This window comes from Salmo salar, chromosome 13 (genome assembly GCF_965601325.2).
Source record: "Salmo salar chromosome 13, fSalSal1, whole genome shotgun sequence".
In the NCBI taxonomy this organism is placed as follows: Eukaryota; Metazoa; Chordata; class Actinopteri; order Salmoniformes; family Salmonidae; genus Salmo; species Salmo salar.
This window is the reverse complement of record NC_138303.1, coordinates 30,133,374-30,145,875: the sequence shown is the minus strand read 5'-3', so window position 1 is coordinate 30,145,875 and position 12,502 is coordinate 30,133,374.

Sequence of the window (12,502 nt, the reverse complement as noted above, 5' to 3'; positions counted from 1 at the left end):
CTATTTGTAACCATTTAAATACTCAGATAAAAGTACTTGCTTTGGGCTGTGTATTTGAAAATACCAAATACTCAAGTAGAGATGTATTTGAACCCTGGTCTGGTGTGTGTGGTGCCATAATATTATGGCTGAACCTGTAAAACAACACATTTCACTGCACCTATCCAGTGTATGTGATAATAAAACATCTGTGTGTCTGTTTGTGAGAATTAGGAGATTGTCTCTGTTCCACCATGTCCCCAGGTGTGCAGGCCAGGCACAGTAGTCCGGGGATTGCCTGAGATTCAAGGACAGGATAAATAGTCATGAGAATGACTAACACAGATTCTTCCACACTATGAGAAACACACATACGCCTATACACCCCTCCACACACACACACAAATAAAAGGAAGACTTTATCAGCTTGCTGAGCAACACATTGAGTCCATCTGTCTAAGGAAGATGTCACAGAACCTATTGACTCACATGACCTCTGACCTCAGCCAGCCTATCAAGCCATGCCCCCAGGTCAGGGCCGACGTGTGCCTCCCGTGCAGCTGCCTTGATGGGGCTTGGCTGTAGGGATGGGGTGGGGTGATTAGGGGACCCAAGCAGGGTGTGGAGGTGAGTCATTTTACACAAGCTTTCACACGGCAGGTAGCCAAGCAGTTAGAGCGTTGGGCCAGTAACCAAAAGTTCGAATCCCCAAGAAGACAAGGTGAAAAATCTGTTGATGTGCCCTTGAGCAAGGCACTTGACCCTAATTGTTCCAGGAGCGCTGAACAATGGTGACCCTGGCCGTGACCAGACTCTCCGAGGGTGTCTCAGAGGGCGTTACGATATGCAAAAAACACAGTATTAATACACACTTGTACATGTGTGAAGTAGGACAAATATAAGCACCCACCAAATTATTATTACTGTCGGCAAGTTCATTTAGCTGTAATTAAAAAGGACAAGCCCCCTGTCCAGGTTTTCTGAACAAGCCCCCCCTCCTTCCTTTTTCATCCTACTCTGGCGCTAAGCCCTATCCCTTTCTCTGTGTAACCTGTTGTGATTGCACCTGCCAGGTCCAGGGAGATGAGAGAGCTGTTAACAGTGATTACATCATAGCCCAGACTTGGAGATTTGCCTCATTGATTTTAGTTTTTCTTTGTAAACCATGGCTCGATGTTAACGTTTCTTCATAGTAAAATTCCAGTGGTTTGTCAATGTGTGTGTGCATTCAGTGCTTACAGAGTTACACAAAAAGGAGCTTTAAAAAATAAAAGTTGTTTACATACACAATAATGACAAAGTATGCAAAATAATATCATTATCTGTAATTTACATGCTTATCCACAACTATACTGATGTTAAAATACAGCACACCATGTTATAAAAACAGACTGGTCACACCCCTTAGACTGTACCTACTGATGGATATCTATCCTTTTGAACTACACCAAATGTTATTTGTCCCTATTTTTCTCTGACTCAGTCAGTGGTCTGGTCTGGTGTGTGTGTGGGAGAGAGAATGAGACAGAGAAGTGGGGGTACTTCGGTAGTATTTCCCCTGTATACCTGTTCTCCGCCCCCAGCCTGTCTCTCTCAGCCCTCTCTGACCCCCATTCATCAACAGCTGTACCCTGGGGGCTCACCCTGTCAACTCTCCGTCCTTCCCTCTACTCTCTCTCTCTGCAATCTACTTTATTCAACTCAACCCTTCTTTATACTCTCTCTTTTACTTTTCATTGCATATCTCAGTCTCTTTATCTCTGGTCTCATCCCTCCTGATCTGCATGTGGACATACCGTGCAAACATGGTTGTCCTTAGAGGATTGGATGAGCCATCTGTTGTGAAAATGTAAATATTTATATAATATCACTCTCTTGGAGTTTACCATCCCACACCTTTCTCATCTGTTCCAATAGAGTCAGGTACTCTTCCATTTCCTAAGTCGCAGGTGGCGCCTTGACCCTGAACCCTGCCCTCCCACAGAAAAGACAGTCAGTGAAGGCCATGTTTGATTTTAGTGCTCGTCCTCTATGGACTGTTAGTAGAGCACGTACCCCGGCAGCCGCAGGCGATGTAAGGATCTTCCAATCACAACATACACACAAAAACAAACACACGTATCATGGCACACAGATCATGTATGTAAAGCATGTCTACACACTGCAGTGATCATTGAACCTGCATACAGTACATATACACTGAGTGTACAAAACATTAGGAATACCTTTCCAATATTGAGTTGCACCCCGTTTTGCCCTCAGAACAGCCTCAATTTGTCGGGGCATGGACTCTACAAGCTGTCGAAAGCATTCAACAGGGATGCTGGCCCATGTTGACTGCAATGCTTCCCACAGTTGTGTCGAGTTGGCTGGATGTCCTTTGGGTTTGGAACATTCTTGATACACATGGGAAACTGTTGAGCGTGAAAAACCCAGCAGCGTTGCAGATCTTGACACACTCAAACAGGTGCGCCTGGCATCTACTACCACATCCCATTCAAAGGCACTTCAATCATTTGTCTTGCCCATTCAACCTCTGAATGGCACACATACACAATCCATGTCTCAATTGTCTCAAAGCTTAAAAAAACTTATTTAACCTGTCTCCTCCACTTCATCTACACTGATTGAAGTGGATTTAACAGGTGACATCAATAAGGGATCATAGCTTTCACCTGGATTCACCTGGTCAGTCTGTCATGGAAAGAGCAGGTGTTCCTAATATTTTGTATGCTCAGTGGATACTACATATATAGCCTATAGGCCTGCTATTGACCAGTGAAGTATGGCCCAAGGCTCCTGTCCTGCTGCTCCCTTTAATTCGAAGTGATGCAGAAGCTAGCTCTCTGTCCTACCCATGGCTGATACAGTAGATGGAGTATACGATGGTGGGATTCTTGTTAACAGTAGTAGCCTTATAACATATTTTATAAAAGATTGAAGGAATATTTTCCATACGGGCATTTTGTACAAGATAAATCATGTATTGGTCTACTCATCCCCCAACCCTACCCTGCCACAAAACTACATAAAAGCATCTCCTGATCCAAAACCATTGTCTCTGCAGCCAATATGTATTGAGAATGTTTGTGCAACACTGCCCACTGGTGTTACATGAGTGCAAATGCAGCTCAAAAAGTCAGCATGTGATTAGTACAATATTGTTTTAGTATTCCATTGTTTGAATTTGACCTTAAACAAGTAATCTCAGAGAGTGAATGGTAGACAGTGAATGGTGGTAGTAGTAGACAGTGAATGGTGGTAGTAGTAGACAGTGAATGGTGGTAGTAGTAGATAGTGAATGGTGGTAGTAGTAGATAATGAATGGTGGTAGTAGTAGATAATGAATGGTGGTAGTAGTAGATAATGAATGGTGGTAGTAGTAGATAATGAATGGTGGTAGTAGTAGATAATGAATGGTGGTAGTAGTAGATAATGAATGGTGGTAGTAGTAGATAATGAATGGTGGTAGTAGTAGATAGTGAATCGTAGTGACAGAGTGAATAGTAGTGATAGAAGTGAACGGATAGATATTGAATGGTAATGATAAAGAGTGTATGGTAGTGATAGATGTTGAATGGTAGTGATAGAAAGTATATGGTAGTAATATTCGAAGCCCAGAAACTGCTTTTTGTGGTGTTGGCATCTCCTTGGAGAATTGCAACACAGCACCAGACTTAACACAGTTACACACGGGAGTATTCGTTTTTTCTTTGATACTGTAGCTGTGAGGCTCAATTAACTGGTCCTCCTTTCAAAGTGTGAGAATTGAACAAACAAAACAGACAAGAGAGCGCCTTACTTGTTCCGCGGCACAAACAGGCTGCATTGTTAACGATTAGCCTAAATAAATCGTCCTGCAGCCAGCAGAAACAGGCTGCAGGTTCCACAATAATTTAGATTAGCCTACAGAAACGCACCTGGTGTGTGTGTGTGTATTTACCAGGTCACAGGGGTAGTGCACTCGGAAGCCCTGTTTGTTTGTGTGTGTGTTGTCCATGCAAGTGCGTGCGTGCGTGTGTATGCGTACATTTGTGTGTGTGGGCACCACCCTCTCAGTGCCCTGGCTTCCCCCTGAGGAGCAGAGTGGAGTGGAGTGGATGGCTGGGCGGGGGAGGGGGCAACCTTGGGACAGGCCCAGAAAAACCACAGCAGGATCACAGACATTGGGATGGGCATGGTTGCCAGGGAAACGTGATTACCGCAGGAAACCGCAGCAACGGGTAACTAAGGAACAGGAGCACACAACAGAGAAAGATTATAATGGTACTTCCAGAGTTGGGTGATTATGGGACATGCTGTGTGGTCCACAGCCGTGCTGGAACAGGACTTTGTTTGAACTAGGAGCTCGCTCTAGGAGCTCCACAGTGCAGGGGGGAGTGTGTGTGCTCGTGTCATGGTTGTGCAAGAGGCTCATGACAACAGATAGAGGACAACTCACAGCTGAGAGTGCCTGGCTGTCACATATTCTATAGTGTGTCATCAAGATAACCCTGCAACTGTGTGTGTGTGAGAGAGAGAAATAGAGTATAATCTCTCCACAGCCAGAGTCTGAGTGCTGGAGTCCCTCTTTCCTATGGGACCTAGTCCTGTGCCTCTGTCCTACCCAGATTAGAGGGCCTCAGTGTGGGGTGAAATACGACAGGAAGCCCCCTATCCACCACATCGGCCTGTGCTGTCAAACACACACACAGGTCTGGGCCTGGCAGTACTGTTAGTCCTGTGGTCAGGGAGAGACAGGCTCACTGGCATTTTAGTCACAGTGCTGGGCAGGAAACCATCAATTACCCTCAACAGACCCTTGCTCCAGAGGGTCATTATATATGTGTGTGTGTGTGTGTGTGTGTGTGTTTGATTATCTGCACATGCGTGCATCCGTACGTGTGTGAGGCTGATGGAGAGAGAGCGTAATAGAAAGAAAGACAGGAGCACAAAGACAGAAAAGGAGAGAGACAAGGCGGAGAGAGAGGGTAATAGTAACAGGCATAGAGGAAGGGGGATTAGTTAGACATGTTGAGTCGACGTCTGTTTCCCCTTTGAAACCACATGATGGAGGGAGAAGGAACACTTCTTATCACCCGGGTCAGTCTCGCCCTGCGGTGAGAGGCCTACTACACTTACCCCCCCATTCACACACACTCGTAAACACTCATATATATATATATCACACACACACACACACACACACACACACACACACCTCACTACCCCCTCCCCTCCCCACATACATTCCCATTCAAAACACACACATCCTGGGGGCCTGGGGCCACTATACACAGACCCTGGTGACTCCGGTGTACTGTAGGCCCTGTAGGCCACCATGCCAAGGATCAGGCTACAATAGCACAGGTTAAGATCAAAAAGAGAATTTTAGTTTTTATAAATTTGGACTGCAGCTGGCCTATCTAAGGTTAAATCGCTTAGTTCTGCCTCCAGGATGTCAACCTGCCTACAGTATCCTGGGGTCTGTTCAGGAATGTGCAATTTTACTTTTGTCTTCCTTTTGTCTCCCTCTGTAGGAGCAGAGGGCTGACAAACAGATGCAATGGTATGGGAATGATATGGGAATCTTCCAAATCTGTTGCAAAAGCCTGGCTTCTGTTGTACTTTTGTGTAGATGACTCCCTGTCCCTTCTGATTTTCCTTTTCTCTGTGCCAAATTCTTGACATCGCAAAAGAGTTTTTGCACCAATAACAAGGACTTTCCACTGGGCACACACTGGTTGAATCAAGATTGTTTCCACGTCGTTACAATGAAATTAAGTTGAACCAACATGGAATAGATGTTGAATTGACGTCAGTGTCCAGTGGGTTATGATGCAGTCCCTTGAGGATTTCCAGTTCGGAGAAGATGAATTTTTGGTCTCACACAAGTATAAATTCCAAAGATAAGGATGGAGGTTTCTATTACACATGTTCTAAGATGTTTTAAATTCTCTGACTCTTGCCTCTGCAGCCAGACGATACGCCCCGACAAGCACCAACCTGCTGAGGCTCTCTGGGCTGAGTGGGCTGGGAGAAGCCTGTCCAATGACCCCACCCCGCTCACAGCTGGGCTCCTCTGGGCTATATGGGGTGCAGAGGAGTAAGGAAACAAGGACGTTATACAGGTATGCCACCAAAGGTTTCTGTAGGAATGGGATGCTTATCTAACACCCTTCTAATACTACTGAGACTAACCATAGTTACCACCATCGTTTCTGGAACCGTGCTGGAAAGAACATGGTAAATAAGATATCTAAGCCAGCCCAGTACAGTTCGGGTTGGCAGTATAGTGTAAATCAGGTATGAGTATAGTGATGCTGGTGTACTGGTAAAGGAAGACGATAGACACATTGCTCTCAAATGACTCTTGGAAGACTAGTGTTTTCCTCTATTCTTCCAAAAGGACAGTGGTCTAGCAGTGACATTGTGCTCCCAGACTGCAGTTTCATGGATTCATGGTTGCTTCCACTGTCTCGTCATGTGAGACTCAAAAGACACAAGCACACACATAGAGCAAAACATGGATTTGCATACACGTGCACACCCTTATTTTAGGGTGCAATGAAAAGTGGAAAGGTTTTGAACATTTGGGAAATGTTATAGGATTACACACACACACACACACACACACACACACACACACACACACACACACACACACACACACACACACACACACACACACACACACACACACACACCCTCAGGTAATGACACACAAGTCAGGGGAAGTTGGTTATAAACCTTCTGGAAATGCTTAACTAGATAACACACACTCATACACAAAAATGGTGCCAACAGAGGGCTGCCTCGCTTCTAGATCTTAGGAAACTTTGCAGTATTTCATTTTTTGATGTATTATTTCTTACATTGTTAGCCAGGAAGAACTATTGGATATCAGAGCGGCAGTAACTCACCAGGACTACCAGCATTATGACCAGGAATACGACTTTCCTGAAGCGGATCCTTTGTTCGCACCCCCCAGGGCAATTGAACTGATTCCAGAGGCCGACCCAAAACAACGCCGGCGGAGGAGAGGTACTCAGAGTGGTCTTCTAGTCTGACTTAGGAGGCGCGCACACCACCCACCGCTTCCGAGTATATTAATCGCTAATGTTCAATCTCTGTATAATCAAGTTGACGAGCTCAGGGCGATGGTTTCTTTCCAGAGATCAGGGATTGTAACATACTGTGTTTCATGGCTCTCTCGGGATATACTGTCTGAGTCGGTCCAGCCAGTTGGGTTCTCAGTTCATCGAGTAGACAGGAAAAAAGTATCACCCCGGGAAGAACGGCAGGGGTGAATGTTTCATGATTAGTGACTCATGGGGTAATTGTGTTAACATACAGGAACTCAAGTCCTTTTGTTCACCTGATTTGGAATACCACACAATCAAATTCCGACCGTATTATCTCCCAAATTTCTTTGGTTATAGCCACGGCCGTGTATATCACCCTCAAACCGATACCATGACGGCCCTCAAAGAACTTCACTGAACTTTATGCAAACTGGAAACCACATATCTTGAGGTTGCATTCATTTTAGCTGGGGATTTTATCAAAGCAAATTTTAGGGAAACACTACCGAAGTTCTATCAACATATCTAGTGTAGTACTCGCGCTGCTAAAACATTCGACCACTGTTACTCCAACTTCCGGGATGCCTACAAGGCCCTCCCCTGCCCTCCTTTCGGCAAATCTGACCACGACTCCATTTTGCTCCTCCCTTCCTATAAGCAGAAACTGTGATTGGATTAACGAGTAGAGTATCTTTAAAATGCCGTATAATACTTGAATTTTGAGATTATTTTGTTTTGAATTTCACGCCGTGCTATCTCACTGGTTGTTGTCCAACCAATCCCGCTAACTGGATTTTATCTCGAAGGGGTCCTCAAGAGGTTAGAATCAAAGAAGAAGTTATAATTTATTTAATATCTCAATGTTCAAAATGTCGAACCCAACAATAGATAATAACCAGAGAGTAGCAGCAGCGTAAAAGATGGTGTGGGGGTGTGGGGACACACACACACAATGCAAATAGTCCGGGTAGCCATTTGATTAGCTGTTCAGGAGTCTTATGCCTTGGAGTAGAAGCTGTTAAGAAGCCTTTTGGACCTAGACTTGGCTCTCCGATACCACTTGCCGTGCGGTAGCAAAGAGAACAGTCTATGACTAGTGTGGCTGGTGTCTTTGACAAGTTTTAGGGCCTTCCTCTGACACTGCCTGGGATAGAGGTCCTGGATGGCAGGAAGCTTGGCCCAAGTGATGTACTGGGCCTTACGCAATACCCTCTGTAGTGCCTTGCGGTCAGAGGCCGAGTAGTTGCCATACCAGGCAGTGATGCAACCAGTCAAGATGCTCTTGATGGTGCAGCTGTAGAACTTTTTAAGGATCTGAGGACCCATGCTAAATCTTTTCAGTCTCCTGAGGGGGAAATAGGTTTTGTCATGCCCTCTTCACAACTGTCTTGGTGTGTTTGGACCATGATAGTTTGTTGGTGATGTGGCCACCAAGGAACTTGAAGCTCTCAACCTGCTCCACGTACAGCCGTGTCGAAGAGAATGGGGGCGTGCTCGATCCTCCTCGTCCTGTAGTCCACAATCATCTCCTTTATCTTGATCACATTGAGGGAGAGGTTGTTATCCTGGCACCACACGGCCAGGTCTCTGACCTCATCTCGATAGGCTGTGTCATTGTTGTTGGTGATCAGGCCTACCACTGTTGTGTCGTTGGCAAACTTAATGATGGTGTAGGGGTTGTGCCTGGTTAGGCAGTCATGGGTGAACAGGAAATGCAGGAGGGGGCTGAGCACGCACCCCTGAGGGGCCCCCATGTTGAGGATAAGCATGGCAGATGTGTTGTTACCTACCCTTACCACCTGGGGGCGGCCTGTCAGGAAGTCCAGGATCCAGTTGCAGAGGGAGGTGTTTAGTCCTAGGATCCTTAGCTTAGTGATGAGCTTTGTGGCCACTATGGTGTTGAACGCTGAGCTGTAGTCAATGAATAGCATTCTCACGTAGTTGTTCCTTTTGTCCAGGTGGGAAATGGCTGTGTGGAGTGCAATAGAGATTGCATCATCTGTGGATCTGTTGGGGTGGTATGCAAATTGGAGTGGGTCTAGGGTTTCTGGGATAATGGTATTGATAATGGTGTTGATGTGGGCCATTAACACATCACGCTGGGACCGAGAGACTGAAAAACAGCTTCTATCTCAAGGCCATCAGACTTAAATTGCCATCACTAGCACATTAGAGGTTGCTGCCTATATACAAAGACTTGAAATCACCGGCCACTTTAATAAATGGAACACTAGTCACTTTAATAATGTTTACATATTTTGCATTACTCATCTCATATGTATATACTGTATTTGATTCTATTCTACTGTGTCTTAGTCTATGCCGCTCTGACGTCGCTCGTCCATATATGTATATATTCTTAATTCCATTCCTTTAGATGTGTGTATTGGGCATATGTTGTGAAATTGTTAGATATTACTTGTTAGATATTACTGCACTGTCGGAACGAGAAGCATAAGCATTTCACTACACCCGCAGTAACATCTGCTATACACGTGTATGTGACCAATAAGATTTGATTTGATTTAGGGGCAGGATGAGAGCTAGAGGAGTAGTGTTGAACATACACTAAGTCAAGAAATGTTTTGACAAAAATAATCCTTGGAAAAAAGGAAAGCTGTACAGTAGCTGCAAGTTCTTGAACTCTTGTATTGACACTGTCTCTCTCAGGGGACTTACCAGAGGATACACCCAACTGTGAAACTGCTCAAAGTACCAAAGTCAACAAAGTATGAAAGGCATAAGTAATGGCAGTAGGTTCTGAGAAATAACTAACCTGAATCAAGCTTCTACTTCCTCTTATGTGCTGTACTCACCAACGGTATTCTCCCTGTCACACACCCCCACACACACACACACACACACAAAAAAGTGTTTGCTTTCATTTGAATTACTATGGATATTACTTGCCAAGGGGTTTTCCTCACTAGAATACACTGGAAATAGGACAGAGCTGTATTTCTTAGAAAGGCAGATTTCTGACAACATGCAGGTATTAATAGAACTATCCTCCCTCTTTCAAAACTGCATCATGTGCATCAATATATCTCATATACCTTTATCGTAAACAAGAATAGAATATGTTTCTAAACACTTCTGCATTAAATGTGGATGCTACCATGATTGAGGATAACCCTGAATGAATCGTGAATAATGATCAGTGAGAAAGTTTGATGCAAAAATATCATAACCCTCCCAAAATGCTAACCTCCCCTGTTATTGTAATGGTGAGAGGTTAGCATGTCTTGGGGGTATGATATTTGTGCGTCTAACTTCCTCACTCATCATTATTCACGATTCATTCAAGACTATCCGTAATCATGGTAAAATCCACATTTGGTCCACAGACGCTCCAATAGGTCCACAGACTATGCAATCGCCGTCACACTCCACACTGCCCCATCCCATCTGGACAAGAGGAATACCTATGTAAGAATGCTGTTCATGGACTATAGCTCAGCATTCAACACCATTGTACCCTCCAAACTCATCATTAAGCTTGAGGCCCTGGGTCTCAACCCCGCCATGTGCAATTGGGTCCTGGACTTCCTCACCCCAAGTGGTGAATGTAGGAAACAACATCTCCACTTTGCTGATCCTCAACACTGGGGCCCCACAAGGGTGCGTGCTCAGCCCTCTCCTGTACTCCCTGTTCACCCATGACGGCGTGGCCACGCACGCCTCCAACTCAATCATCAAGTTTGCAGACGACACAACAGTAATAGGCTTGATTACCAACAACGACGAGACTGCCTACAGGGAGGAGGTGAGAGCTCTCGGAGTGTGGTGTCCGGAAAACAACCCCTCACTCAACAAAACAAAAGGAGGAGATGATCGTGGACTTCAGGAAACAGCAGAGGGAGCACCCCCTTATCCACATCGACAAGACAGCAGTGGAGCAGGTGGAAAGTTAAATTCCTCGGCGTACAAACTGAAATGGTCCACTCACACAGACAGTGTGGTGAAGAAGGCGCAACAGCGCCTCTTCAACCTCAAGAGGCTGAAGAAATTTGGCTTGTCACCTAAAACCATAACAAACTTTTACAGATGCACAATTGAGAGCATCCTGTCGGGCTGTATCGCCACCTGGTACGGCAACTGCACCGCCCACAACCGCAGGGCTCTCCAGAGGGTGGTGCGGTTTGCACAACGCATCACCGGGGGCAAACTACCTGCCCACCAGGACACCTACAGCACCCGCTGTCACAGGAAGGCCAAAAAGATCATCAAGGACAACAACCACCCGAGCCACTGCCTGTTCACACCACTACCATCCAGAAGGCGAGGTCAGTACAGGTACATCAAAGCCAGGACCGAGAGACTGAAAAACAACTTCTATCTCAAGGCCATCAGACTGTTAAACAGCCATCACTAACAGAGGCTGCTGCCTACATACAGACTTGAAATCAAATTGGTCACTAGTCACTTTAATAATGTTTACATATCTTGCATTACTCATCTCATATGTATATACTGTATTTTATACCATCTACTGCATCTTGCCTAAGCCGCTGTCATTCCTCATCCATATATTCTTATTCCATTCCTTTACTTAGATTTGTGTGTATTAGGTAGTCATTGTGGAATTGTTAGATTACTTGTTAGATATTGCTGCACTGTCGGAACTAGAAGCACGAGCATTTCGCAACACTCGCAATAACATCTGCTAACCATGTGTATGTGACCAATACAATTTGATGTAGAAGCGATTCCAAAATGACACAATACATTATTTATCATTAATTTCTATAGGGCACAAAATATTTTGAAACACAACCAAAACAAACAGCAAATGATTCCAACAAATTTGTAATCACAAGCATGATGTCGTCATTGTGTGCTAGGAATATGGAACTTTTTACTACACAAGTAAATTTGTCACAATACTTTTGATCCCCTAAAATGTGGGGACTATGTACAAAAAGTGCTGTTATTTCTAAACGGTTCACCCGATTTGGATGAAAATACCCTCAAATTAAAGCTGACAGTCTGCACTATAACCTCAGTGATTGTACCATTTCAAATCTAAAGTACTGGAGTACAGAGCCAAAACTACAACATAATTGTCACTATCCCAAAACCTTTGGCGCTCACTTAAGTTGAGACCAATATTTCCCTCCTTTCTTCTGAATAGACTTAGTATTGGCTGGGACAAGCACTGACATGCAGGGATTGTCAGGGAGGGAAGAGTGGATAAAAAGTGAAAGAGGAGAAGAGGGGTGATTTTGGGAGGAGGCCAGCAACTCGAGAAACTGAAAGAGTGTGAGTGAGTAGGACCAGGCAGAAGATGTGTTCATAAAGAAGACTTTAAACCCAAGACGACAATGAGTAATCGAATGATTTGATGACATTGTCATTAAAACGTGCAAAGCCATGGCTGATAAGTTACTTAATACAAACAAGTGCAAGATCATATACTGTACATTCACTGAGACAAAGTGGAGACAGACATTCCTCCA